Consider the following 13055-nt stretch of genomic DNA (forward strand, 5'->3'; position numbering starts at 1 on the left):
ACTTACCCTTCAAATTAATCAAATGTTGGGAAAAAAAACAGATAAAGTTCAGACCAACAGTAGAAGTTTTATGAGAACCTGAGCTTGTGATTGTAGAAATAAAAACTATTTCTAAAGCCTTTCACAAAACTGAGCACATTTTCTCTTATAAGCACAATACACTTTTTGCTTGGTTTCTAAAATCACTGAAACAATGTTGAAGGCAACAAAGAGAAATTCTTATACAGAAGATAAAAGAACATCAGCTTGTTGCTGGTATAGATAATTGTAGCCTCAAGTTACAGTTCTATTCAAATGCACATTATTTCCCCCTCTCTCTCCTGTCCTACCCTGAAGATGTTAATGCATATTTCAGTGACCATGACACTCCCCTTTTAGAACTGCCTGGTCAGCTGCTGCTTGATTAATTTATGCTTAATCTATAATTATCTATGCAGTCTGGAAAAGAAAACCAGGAAAGACCTAAGAGAAGAAGGGCTATGAGAAATTCTGGATATTTTTTCTCTAGAAAATACAGTATATTTTGATTTCCTTTCACCAATCCTCTGCTAAACCTAAATAATTTTACAGTCAATATGGTTTTAAGTATTCCAAAAAAGAATTTATTTCAGTCTATTGCCTTTGTTTTGTTGGTATTTTTCTTTTAATTTTTATTTTAACCCCAAACTATTTGCTCTGTTGTTTCATGGTTTTAATATATATATATATTTTTTTTTCAGCTGACCTAAAAATTTCTAATGAACATTACACATAGTCATAAAGATAAGTCATTAAAATTAAATTCACAAAGAAGTTGATCTCAAGGCAGCACAGATTTAAGTGATGCTCAATATGATATACAGACACTTTTTAAAGAAGATAATATATTCCTCGTTTGTGAAATCATTCTGGATCATGACTGTAGTGAATTTCTAAACAAATAAAGGAACAAGATTAGTAAAAGTGCTTTAGAAGTATAAAGAAATTATCTGAATTTTACCAAGTAAGTTGGTAATTGAGTTAGTTAAGCTAAAGAAGGAGCTCTAAAACACTTAACAATCATTTTAGAAGAGAACCATTAAAAGTGTCTAAGGTGGGCAAGAATACCCATCTACAATCAGCCAGAATCTAGATATTGTCTAATTTCAGTGCAAAACAGTGGAAAAGGCTTATAGGTGACATAAAACCTTATTACAATTTTCCTCATTCTACTGATAATTTTCATTAATATGAAAAATAAAAAGGCACATTACTATGACAGTGACATGATGTGAGCAATTTTATTGAAGTAGAAAGCTAAGAATGATAATATGCAATAATTATTTTATTGATGCACAGGAAATGAATTATTCATAGTCACAAAGTATCTGTGGATAATTCTAATTACTTGCTTTTAAAGTATATGAGAGCCACAGAAAATACATTAACAACTTTGATTGAACACCTGCTATCCTGTGGAAGATAACAAGCACCAGATTCCAAACTTTCCTGACATTGACGTCAGTGGCATTAGGGCTTCCAAGGGTGCATTGCTGAGGGATCAGGGGGGATTTTCTTCTCTTCTGTGTTTCACTGGCCTCTGAGAACTTCTGAAACCAGGCAGACAGTAATAGCTCATCTCCTGTTTCATATTCTTAGTCCATGGTTTGCTTTGTATCTGTATTTTATCTAATGCAGGGTTATTAATGAAGTCAAAGTCTATTATGAAGTATCCTCTGGGATAAACTTATTGTTTAAATTCTCTAATCTGCATAACTCTCAGTGCTAGCATGTAGGAATATTTATTGTCATTCTAGCATTAAGTTGACCAGCTAATTGATGTGTCTGATCTTTGCAAGCACAGTTTATGTAAGTGGCTACAACTCAGAAATTTTGAATTCCTGCAGTTCAGATTCTGCCACTCCCTTCAGAGCATTACCTCTAGACTAACAACAATTAATATTTCTACTGTCAGCTGCTCAGCTGGAAGCTCAGTGTAGCAGGGGAGGGAATAAAGTCCATTATAAACTTCAGGCACATGAGCTAAGGTGGAGTTCTTCACATCACTTGCCATAAAACCCTTTCCAAAAGTGTTGTGCACCATAAAACTCATTGCTTTTAAGATAGGCAGAGAGCTCATGGGTTATTTCACTACCCTTTATTAAAAATAAAATTAAATCTAGAGTGATTTGAATAGAATCCCTGCCTTTGAATCCCTATTTTTTCAAGCCAGCAAAAATAAATACTTCTTTGGGATAAAGAAGCTCCCTTCTGTCCTGTTTTGCAAGACAAAATATGGGCTGTGCAACATATTTCTGAAAAATACCCAAGAATATTTTAGTAGTCATCTGGACATTGACTGATCTGACTCATAGGGCAGATAATTACCTCTTGCCTTGGGGTTAATCAAGTTAATTACAGTATGAAACATACCACCATATGATACATGAATTTTTAAAGATTCCTTCTCTATACATTCTGCTGAACTACAACACCTACTCCAGAAGTCATCACACAATCTTCCCCCCCTCAAACAATTCTATAATTCTATATTATGTGTAGTATATGGGTATTCTATTCATTCCACTACAGGACTGCACACTAAATAAATATCTCCTCGTGAGTGTTCATAAAAGATTAAATACAGTGAGCATGTACTAACTTAAGCTTGGCCATACTTTCTGTTCACACAGTGTATTTGGTGTCTGCTAACCAAATAATTTTCATTTCCCAAGCAGGCATTCCACTGTTAACTTCATTTTGTCCAATTCAATGTAGAACAGCTTATGAAATTACTTAGAAATGTATTTGCTAGGGCAGGTGCTCAAAATAAAGGAAACATCAAGAGAAGCTGAAGGTCAGCTGATTTTTTCCTGTGTACATTTGTTAGGCTCAATAATGATTTATCCTTTTTCAATTACTTAAATGTTTAATCAAGCAGATGCAACAGAAATATGAAACAAGAGTAAATACATCACAACCATTTTGACACAGACTTCATAAAATCAGAAAGGCAGGTTTTGTTGGTTTGAATTGTTCCAAATCAATCTGGTGTTTGCAACTGCCAATTCCATTCTTAAAAAATTCCTGTAGGTTTTCAGCTACTTATGAGCAGCTCTAGCTCCCCTTCTGATGTAAGGATGCAAGACCCACAGAAGCAGCTGAATTATTTCACTTTCCTTCCCAATTCTGGTTTTCAGTTGCCACAGCAATTGTGCCAGTAATCATTTCTCTCTAAGAATCAAATTAAGAACTTGCAATGTTCTAAAAAACCATCAAACAGCCACCCAGATATGATTTTATCACTGTTAGATTTCAACTGATATAACCCTATTTGAGAAATTACTCATCCTATTACCAACCTATGCACATGCCATCTTCTACTATTCTCTGACAACACTGGTCTTTAAGAGGATATTGATTTTTAAAAAGAAAAAAAAAAGAAAAACAAACAAACAAACAAGCAAACAATACTACAGAAAAAATTGTTCTCATTTTTTTAGCAATTTTTGGAACTTTTTAAGGAAAAGTTAAAAGGCATTCCCAATTTTACTCAAAGAAGATGGGTGAGATACTCTCCTTCTCCTGTACCAAAAAAGCACATACCACTCTTCAGGGAATTCATAAAATATCAAACATATTTTTGATTAGTAGTAAGAGAAGGCCATTAAAAAATGCTTAAAAACCATCCTGACAGGAAATAAAGATGGAGCATCAAAGCACACAATTGTAACTTCAGGGCATAAGGTCTGTCAGTTGTGGGCCTGCTGCAAGATTAGGATTTCATGTGTTGATGATGCAGTATTTGGTACTGATGCTGATACACATCTGGAGAAGATCTCTGGTTGCTTTGATGAATTAAAACTGAAAACACAGCTGCCCACAGCAGAGCTGTGAGTTACAAATAGTTAGAATAGTTAAAATAATATGCTGAATTTTTTCAGTACTCACAGGGGGAAAATTGCCAGAAAGGACATGCAAAGAAACTTGAGACCAAAGTATTCAAAGAGACAAAGAAATAAAGTGCATTGCTGCAAGAATTAAAAGTTTTGATCACAAACTAATCTGTATGTGAGATGGACAAAGGGCACTGGGGGCTGTGCTACTGAAAGGATGGTGATTATTGGTTTGTTTTATATGGAGCAAAGGAAATGAAAGTATAAAGCTTAGGCATGACAATCTCTAACCATTATTTGCTTAGGGTTACCCTAAATGTAACTCATGTAACTCACTGAGAATTGCATTTAAATTGCACAAAATCTGAGAGAAGCCTTCTATAGCTGCCTAGTCCTAAACTTCTTATGTTGGCTCTCAACTGTAGCTCTAAATCCACTCTTATCTTCCATGAAATTCTCACAGTTCTGTTAATCCAAAAATATAAACATTTGCTCATTTATGAGCTTCAGAATCAAACAAGTTTCCAAATGTAATCTCTGAATGTGACAGAGGAAACAGCATGTCTAGAAATGCCTGATCAAAGCAATAGTAAGAGCACAGCCTGTCCTTGAATTCACATTCAAACACTTGGCTTGCCTTCAAACAAGAGACACGTGTGAGATGTGAGCGAGCACAGTTCCCATCTAACTCATCCAGTTTGATTTGTGCAAACACACTTATTCATTATTAAAAAATGATGACTTATCTTCAAAGCCCTTCACAGCCAAAATGAGAACAGAAATGTTGTCATCAGCAGAGACTAAGGTAAAGCTAGAATAATATATCACTTTCTGTTGGTGAATGGAAAGTCAAGTCACAGCTGAGTCGTAATTATTCCAAAAATGTGCAGCAATTTCATATGGCAAAGTTCAAAGGAAGTGGTGATGCACTTGGGAAATGGCAGAGATGGCCTTAGAAAGGTGAATATTCAGGTATAATTTGTAAATAAATGTACTGCACAAATAGACCTGCTAGTCAGAAAAATAATGACTAGGTGTGATGAGACATGGCTGCCATTAGCTGACTGATCATTCAAGATTTATTTTTGAGTGTTAACACCAGCAAAACAACTAACAACAGCAAAGCAGCTCAACCTTTCCTGGGACATTTTTAAAAATGCAAAGATAACATCTTAGGGAAAAACAGCAAAAGGCAACACCCCCAGAGAACAGTCTCTGACCACAGGCTGCCATGAAACTCATCCCCATGCAGTGAGCACATGAACACTAAACAAATAAATAAGAAAAGAAAGGCCAGTCAAACAAATAAATAAGAAAAAAAAGGGAACTATTTGTACTTGTGCTGTTGTAATGATTGCCATTTTTGAAGAGCTTTGTCATACCATGACATAAATATTGCTTCATTGTGAGCTAAGAGAGATTCTCCTTTGACTTACACTGAACAGAACTTTCCATATTCTTGGAGTAGAAATCTAAATCTCCTACAAAAAATACAGTTATTGTAATATAAAAAATAATTCTGTGGGACTGAGCATTGTGTCTGACCTTGTGCAATGTGCTCAATTAGGGTGAATTGCTAAAAGTCATTCTCTGAGAGAAATCCATATAAACATCTCAGAATAGCCCAGTGTTCTTCAAGGTGCAACATGATTTTTAATTGAGAGAAGCACATAAAAACATCTTTATACATTATAGACTCACTGCAGAGGGTTTAAATAAAGAGTCACTGTAGGATTCAGATTAATTTCTTTTTTAAAAAAGTCACATTAAGGCTACAGAAAATTAACTGCACTTTTTTTTTTTTTTTTTTTTTTCCTGAAGGTTCATATCTGAATTAAAGGTAGCAAAGAGTGAAGCTGATAAAGGAAACAGCAAGGACAAATCTAATGTGGTCTGAACAACACTGAGAAGGAGCAAAGCCCACAGAGACCTTCTCAGATCCTTCAGCAAAATAGAATTTGAAGCAGGGGCAAGAACTGCTGCATTCAGGGAACCAGAACTTCATAGATGTCCTAGAAACAAATAATGCACCAAAATGAGAAAGGTCTCGCAGGAGAAATGAAAGGCAGAACCCTGAACCTGCTGTTCTACTCCTGTGACCAAGCAGGACAAAACCCTTGGCAGCTAACCAGCCCTGAAAACCCCAAACCACAGCAGCTTTTATGTCAGACACCCTGGAACTGCCTGAGCTCCTCACAGCCAAACCTCCCGGAGAAAAGGTTTCAAATCACCCCCAGTGACAGAAACTGTGAGCCAGTAGCTCCTGCAGAATGTTTCTGACTGGCTGACATCAAACAGACCTTTCCAGAGCAGCTCTGTGCTCCTTTCCTGGTGTCTCACCTCTGGATAAATAACCATAACCAGGGAATCAGCACACCAGTTAAACTGGGAAAACCTCTCTACAAAATTAATACCATTTAAAAAACACTTCAAATTCATAAATTCGTAAATAACAACCAGAAAAAGTAGTTTTTGTGCTTTTCCTTCTTACATTAAAACATGGAAATTACAGACATGGCAATGCTTCCCCACATGCTCTTTTATATTCTTTAAGGTGCCATAAGAAATTAAAACTCTACAGAAAAAAATTAAATCCCTGCAAGCTCCAGCTTTTATTTATGTTGGAGATATTTTATATAACTAGGTATATGTATTATACATATATACATTAAAATATCTGAAAGGGAAAAAGTATTTTCCAAAATTTGAACTCTATTTCATTCTGCAATGTGCACAGTTACCTTAATTTTGACAACCTAGGAAAATCCAATTTATATAAGTAGATTTAGAATCCTTTTCTGCAACTGCCTCCCCTGAAGGTTTTTTTGATGTCTGCCTCTTTTGCTGGAAGCATTGCCAATGATTTTTTTTCTGAAAATATTTGAAAGGGGCAAGATTATCAAATGCATAGGAGGTGGAAACATATTATTTTAAATAAAATAAGACTTATTATCACAAAATGAAGAGATAGACTAAGCATCGTTTTTAAGATCAGCACCAAGGCAACTTTTGAATGGCTGCAGTTGCTGCTTTTCAAATTATGTGTTCTTTTGAAACTAGAAACAGAAAATATAACTCTAAATAACTGGACACTTGTCACGTGCAACAACTGCCTGAGGCTGAGCTTCAAGTTTCAGATATTTTATTTTTTAATATATTAAATCATTCCAAGGATACCACCTCTTACACAGGGACTAGAGAAATCTAGCACCTTGAATCAGGAACAGCAAGGAATTTTTCTTTCATTTATCCTTTGCCATCCCAAATCCCCTCTATTTTTGGATATGAAGGAGGCAGCAATAAGCTCTCTTCCCCTTTCAGAACCAGGGTTATCAAGTAAAAAGACCCATATTTTTCAGAATCTATATATTTGTATTCTAAAATGATGAAAATTACTTATTTGTGTTCCTATTTGCCATATAAAACTAGGGTCACTTTGAAACAATGCCTTTGCAAGTAATACCACTGGAAATTGTCACATCATAAGCATGATGGATTATTTTGTTTAAAAGATGATACTGACAATTACTACTAGTCTGGTAGTTCTTTATCTAGCAATACTCCATTTCTTTCAGCAGTAATTATGGCAGAAATTGGAAAATCATGGAACATTTCCATATTCTCTGTGTACAGCTCGTGAATCTCTATTTATCAAGCTTATATTTTGTGTTCAAATAGTTTGAATATTTCATAGAATTTGTGCTGCCAGTAAAATATCAATTTTTTTCATTAAGAAAGATGATGATATTTATCTATGTTTGTCATATAATTTCCTAAAGAACAGATTTGCATCATAGAAAATCATTAATATCAATCTTAAAAATCAGCAGACAGCTTATCAATTTCCTCACTGAATCTCATTCAATTTCAGTAATTCTCAACTAAATCTCAATTAAACCCAATTTCTTCACATTAATTTAATTACTTCTGATCTCTATCGATAGCCTTTGTTAATTTCAATTACTTTCAATAAATCTTCAATTAAATCCTTTTACCTCTAATTCATTTCCATAGATTTATTTTCCTTTAACTCATTTGGTGGCTTTAAAACCAATCCTGCAGATACAATGTCTGACAGGTTTTTCTCTTGAAACATCATATACATACACCAACTCATAGAAAAAGTGATTAAAAATGTGTAAATTTTGGATGAAATTAATGAATTTGAAGTTTTTTTATAAATTTGACAGTTTCCAATTGCCTATGGAATTAATTGTGAATACTCTGATAAAACAGTGAAAGCTCTTGGCTTTTCCATCTCTTTAGAGGCACGTGGGCAAAAATGGTTTTTCAGAGTTATCCAGATGTTTTCCAGGTTATCCTCTCCTGATTTTAAAGTCAAAGTCACCCCAAAAATTGTATTTAGGAGCTCCCAGGTGCAGAATTCCAGCAGGTGTGCCACTCTGGCTCTCAAACCCCAGCTAGACAAGAGGTTGCAGCTTGGTTTTTCTCCCACCTCCCAAAGGTAAAGCACACTCCACAGACAATCAATATTCCCATCTCCTGTGGGTCACATTCCCAAGGTGCACCAGGCATTGACTCACTGAATTTTGCAGAATCCCATGAAAACTGCCCTAAATCTGCCAAAAAAAAAAAAAAAAAATACTGTTTCTGAGTAAATGTTGGAAAGGTCTTCATGAAAGTGGTTTATCCCCTTTGAGTCACTGAGGAAAATACATACATACAACCCTAAAACCCAGGGTAAGTCAATACTTATAAATGTATTTTTTTTTCAGGAAATGCACTATGAGCCCCTGTTTTCCTGTGCTTGTGCCAAGTGCCCCTCTCAGCCCAAGCATTTCTTTCAATGTCTGACAAAGCCTTTCAGACTTACAGAAATCTATCAGATGCTCCTTAAAAAAAAAGCCTTACATTCCTATAATAGAGCAATAACAGAAAAATAAATGCTTTGAGCTTCTAGGGAAAGGTGTTAATTTTCAAAGAGCATGTGTGTGTTTGAAGGCCATTGCTGAAATAATCCTCCTGATTTCCCCTTATTTAAAGAGCATTCCATAAGCACTGTCTCTAGCAGAGCTGCTGATAATTAGACCATGAGGGATGCTCTGCAGCCTGCCTTGGATGAGGACCTGAGTGCCCTCAGGCCAAACTCCTTCTTCTTGAATGGAGGCAAGTGAAACAAAGCTTGGCAGGTTTGGTTTCTTAAGCAATTTTTAAGGCTTCTTTTGTTCAGTCTGAGAATTGGGTTTGTTTTCTTTCAGTCTCTCAGGGGTTTAATATAGAATGGTAACCCGACTGTAAGTATTGTGAACAAGGGAAAAAAAAACATTATTCAATGGAGTACTTTATGTTCTTCGTTCTACTGATTTTCCTTAGTTAAACTAAAAAAGAAGGGGAAAAAAAAAAAAGAAAAAGAAACTAACAAAAAAAATCCGGACAGAAAACATTCCCCAGACATTTGGAATATTTTGTGCAATATTCAGCTCTTTTCTCAACTAAAGTTCTGACTAGGACTTTCCCAAAGTAGTAATTTGAAGTTGAATTTATTAAATAGTTATAGCCAAGCCAGATGTAGGAAAAGCAAAACAAACCAACAGATTAATGAAACTTTAACATGTTGCCACTCACCCTCTCTGCTGTATGATGACCTTCTGAAGTAGGCACTAGTAAATCATCTTCAGCAATCTATAGCTTATAAATTGTCACAAACATATTTTTCAAACTGGCATTGAGAAGTAGAGAAGGTCTAAATGACCTAACTTTTGAAAATCCCACAGAATAACCACTCACCTGCAGAAGAAACTTCTTGAATGGTGAGGAAGTGCTATAAAATGGAAAGAAGATAAAAGGGAAAAAAATCAAGCAGTACTGACTCAAATACACTACAATTTAAGACCTGAAACTCCTTTAAATACTCACCTGAATTACTCAACACATGTAAGATAAAAAATATAAATAGAATAATTTTGGTTGGAAAAGCCCTCCCAGCCCATGGAGTCCCAGCTGTGCCCCCTGCCCAGCCTGTCCCAGCCCCTCCTCCTATGAATTACAAAATGAATTAATTTTCCCCCCTTCCCTACCAGATACAGGGTCTAAATAGAGTTCAGGTTTAAATGAGATGCAGCTTCAAAATGGAACATTTTTGATAAAATTAGCGTCTCTCTCAAGCTATTTGGCACAGAAATCACATATGCCAAAGATATAAAAAAAAGTGCACTTACACAGCCATACTCTGTTTTCTTCCTCTAAAAGGCACTAAGCTTAACAGAGGAATTCAAATTCTGGTCTCTGTTCTCTCCTCCCCTTTCCTCCTTGTCCAAACCTCTAATGATAACACAGCAATTACTTGTTCCACCCCCATTGCAATGTCCTTCAGATTTTGTCAGCATTTTCCACTTAAATGTAGCATTATTCTTTCCTGTCCTACTTTGAGGTTTCTGAGTAGTTTGAAAGTGTCTTCCCCACAGAAATAGCTTTGTGTAAGTATGTCCATTTCTGAATGCTTATGATTAAGGAGATAATGTTGCAGGCAACTAGCAGAGCACATCTTGTAATTAAAACCAATTCTTTTAGGGCTGATGCATCATTCTTCCAAACTCAATACCTTGGCACTCCTGTGTCCTCTTCATACATTCAAATACAGTTTTATCCCAGCACCATCACAGGATTTGTTGTACAGTGTGTGTGAGAAAGTGTTTTGAACTTCATACAAGGGGTTTTAAACTGCTATAATTTTTCCAAATGTTGTTATCTCTACATTAAGCAGAACACACTTGAATTTTAAGGACACGGTCTATTTAAGGAAAATTGTTTTTCTGCTCATCATGTGTCATTTTACCTTCTCAAAGTAACTCTGGTCTCTTCAGAATACTTGTCAAGGCACACAAAAAGCTGTGGGTTTACACATGCCTGGCACTGGCAGGACAGTGGCTTAAAACACAAGCATGATACCCCCAAAAGTCATCTTTGTGCCTGATAGCTGAACAGTTCAAATATTTTCCATTACCAGAAAAAAATGAATTTGTATTGATCTTCACCCTCTCTAGAGCATCCTTTGGAAAAATGATATATATGTATAGATGAGGCACTGCTCACTCCAGTACCACAACGATTGGCTCCAGGTGAAAATGAGGACAGCAAACTCATTATACAGCACACATGGGGCAGTGCCTTTGTTTCCTTTAGGTGGCTTTTTTTTTTTGTCAGAGTAAATGTTCTTATTTAAAACTTCCTCACCAAAAGTGCCTGTGTTTACATTACAGCATAAGGAGGCTTTAGCCTGCAGCCAAAAACCCAGCCAGCAACCCAAAAAGCAGGAGAGAAAGGGAGGATGGAGAGGCAGTGCACAGTCCTTACTCTTGGTGTAAATGGCATAAATCACTAGCCATTTTTATGGAACATAATCTATTAGCATTTCTTATTTCTCTAGAATAATTGTATTTTTCTTTATAAACATTGATAAAAAAGCTAAATTACCTCAATAAGGCAATCAGATGGGGTTTGCAATTAAAAACAACAACAACAAAACAAAGACGAGCAGCAATCCACATAAGAGTTCAAGGAAAAAAGCCCAGTAGTTTCTCAGAGAATATCAAAAGGGTTTGGGGTTGATTTGAGATCATCTTGTTCCAGGTTGGACAGGGGAGCTGTTCCTGCCCATGGCAGGGGTGGAACTCCATGATCATAAAGCTCCCTGCCCACCCAAGACATGGTGAAAATTCAATTTCCTCATCTGATTGGAGACTGGAAGATCTTACTACCTGAAACATTAAAAGCCAGTTATTAGTTACCTTTATGAAAGAAAAAAATGTCGTGGAGAAATTCAAGAGGCACAATTTTTTTTTTTTTTTTTTTTTTTTTTTTGGGTGAGCCACAAGACCTCTATTTCTTTTTCAAATTTTCTGCATCCAAGTGGAGACAGAATCACAAACCATCTCTTTTGGAAAGGGTTATATAAGGGTTATATTTCTGTATTCCAGCCCAAAAACTGCAACACAGGAGCAACAAAAACAGGTGATATTAAATTAGTCTATAGTGACTCTTCTCTAAAGAGTTTGCAAAAAACAGATTCACCAAGAAAATATGGAGTAGGGAAAAATCTAAACACTCCTGACCAATTATCCATACACCAGGATATACCCTGAAGCTTTCTGTGCTGGCTTCACTTCCATAACTAAGGACAGAAGTTTTGATTGGTCTGAATAAAGGAGGGAATAGAGGTTTCCTATCAATATTTTCCCTTCTGGGCTTTTTTAGGAACAAAAAAAAAAGACTTACTTTACTACAGCTAAGTCCTCTGTTTTGCATCCAGTAAAATGTTCTCTACTCTGGATCAGCAAAGGATGCTGCATTAAATGAAAGGATTCCTCTTTGCTTTGTGCAGGAAGATGTTTCTCAGGTTTGCAGATAACCAGAAATTTCCTCAGAGGTCCAATCCTACAGACACAGCATCACTAATTTCAGAAGCAGCTGAACACTTGGAGGCATCAGTGTTGCTGTCAGAAGTTTAGTACTTTCATTTTTGCTAAACCTGACAAACCCATTTGTGTTTCATGCCAGCACAGACCCACTAACAGTGGGAGACCCCAGACAGGCAGCAGCTCTCACTGTGCAACCCCAGAAGGTGCAAAACAAACTGGAGGGATTTATGAGGAGCCTCTGAGGGGTTAGCAAGGTGAAAGAAGTTCTTGGACTAAAAGCTCCAAGCTGTAGCTGTGCAGTCAGTAAAAGGAGGGGTTTGCTTTGCAGTGTTTGGTTTCTTCTCCATCACCAGCTCCAAAGTCAGTGGGGCTCTGATCACCTCCCTGCACTCACCAACCTCTGCCAGTGTGCAGCCATGTGGAGCTGCATGATGTGACAAAATGTCATGTGATAAGGAAATTTTAAAGGAGAACCCACTCATTTGAACCATTAATTGCTACAATTCACACAGCCCCATTACTTACATACTGAATTTTCCAAGCTGGATTTGTGGCATATTTTTAACTGGATTAAATGTCAACTTCAACGGAGCAATTAGCATTTTTAAAAAAAACATTTCTCATCAACATAGTACTATTTATCACCTGGCAGGTAATAATTTCTTATTCCCACCTTTAGTACTGTGGAATATTTTCTCTCAAATAATATATTCAATCAAAAGAACACAACATTTTATGCTAATGTAATCTTTGTGCAGCTTTAGCTAAAATCTCGAGTGCTGATAATTACAAAGAAGTCTGTGATGGGATTCCAGAAAACTGG

This window comes from Oenanthe melanoleuca, chromosome 11, assembly GCF_029582105.1.
Source record: "Oenanthe melanoleuca isolate GR-GAL-2019-014 chromosome 11, OMel1.0, whole genome shotgun sequence".
NCBI lineage: Eukaryota > Metazoa > Chordata > Aves > Passeriformes > Muscicapidae > Oenanthe > Oenanthe melanoleuca.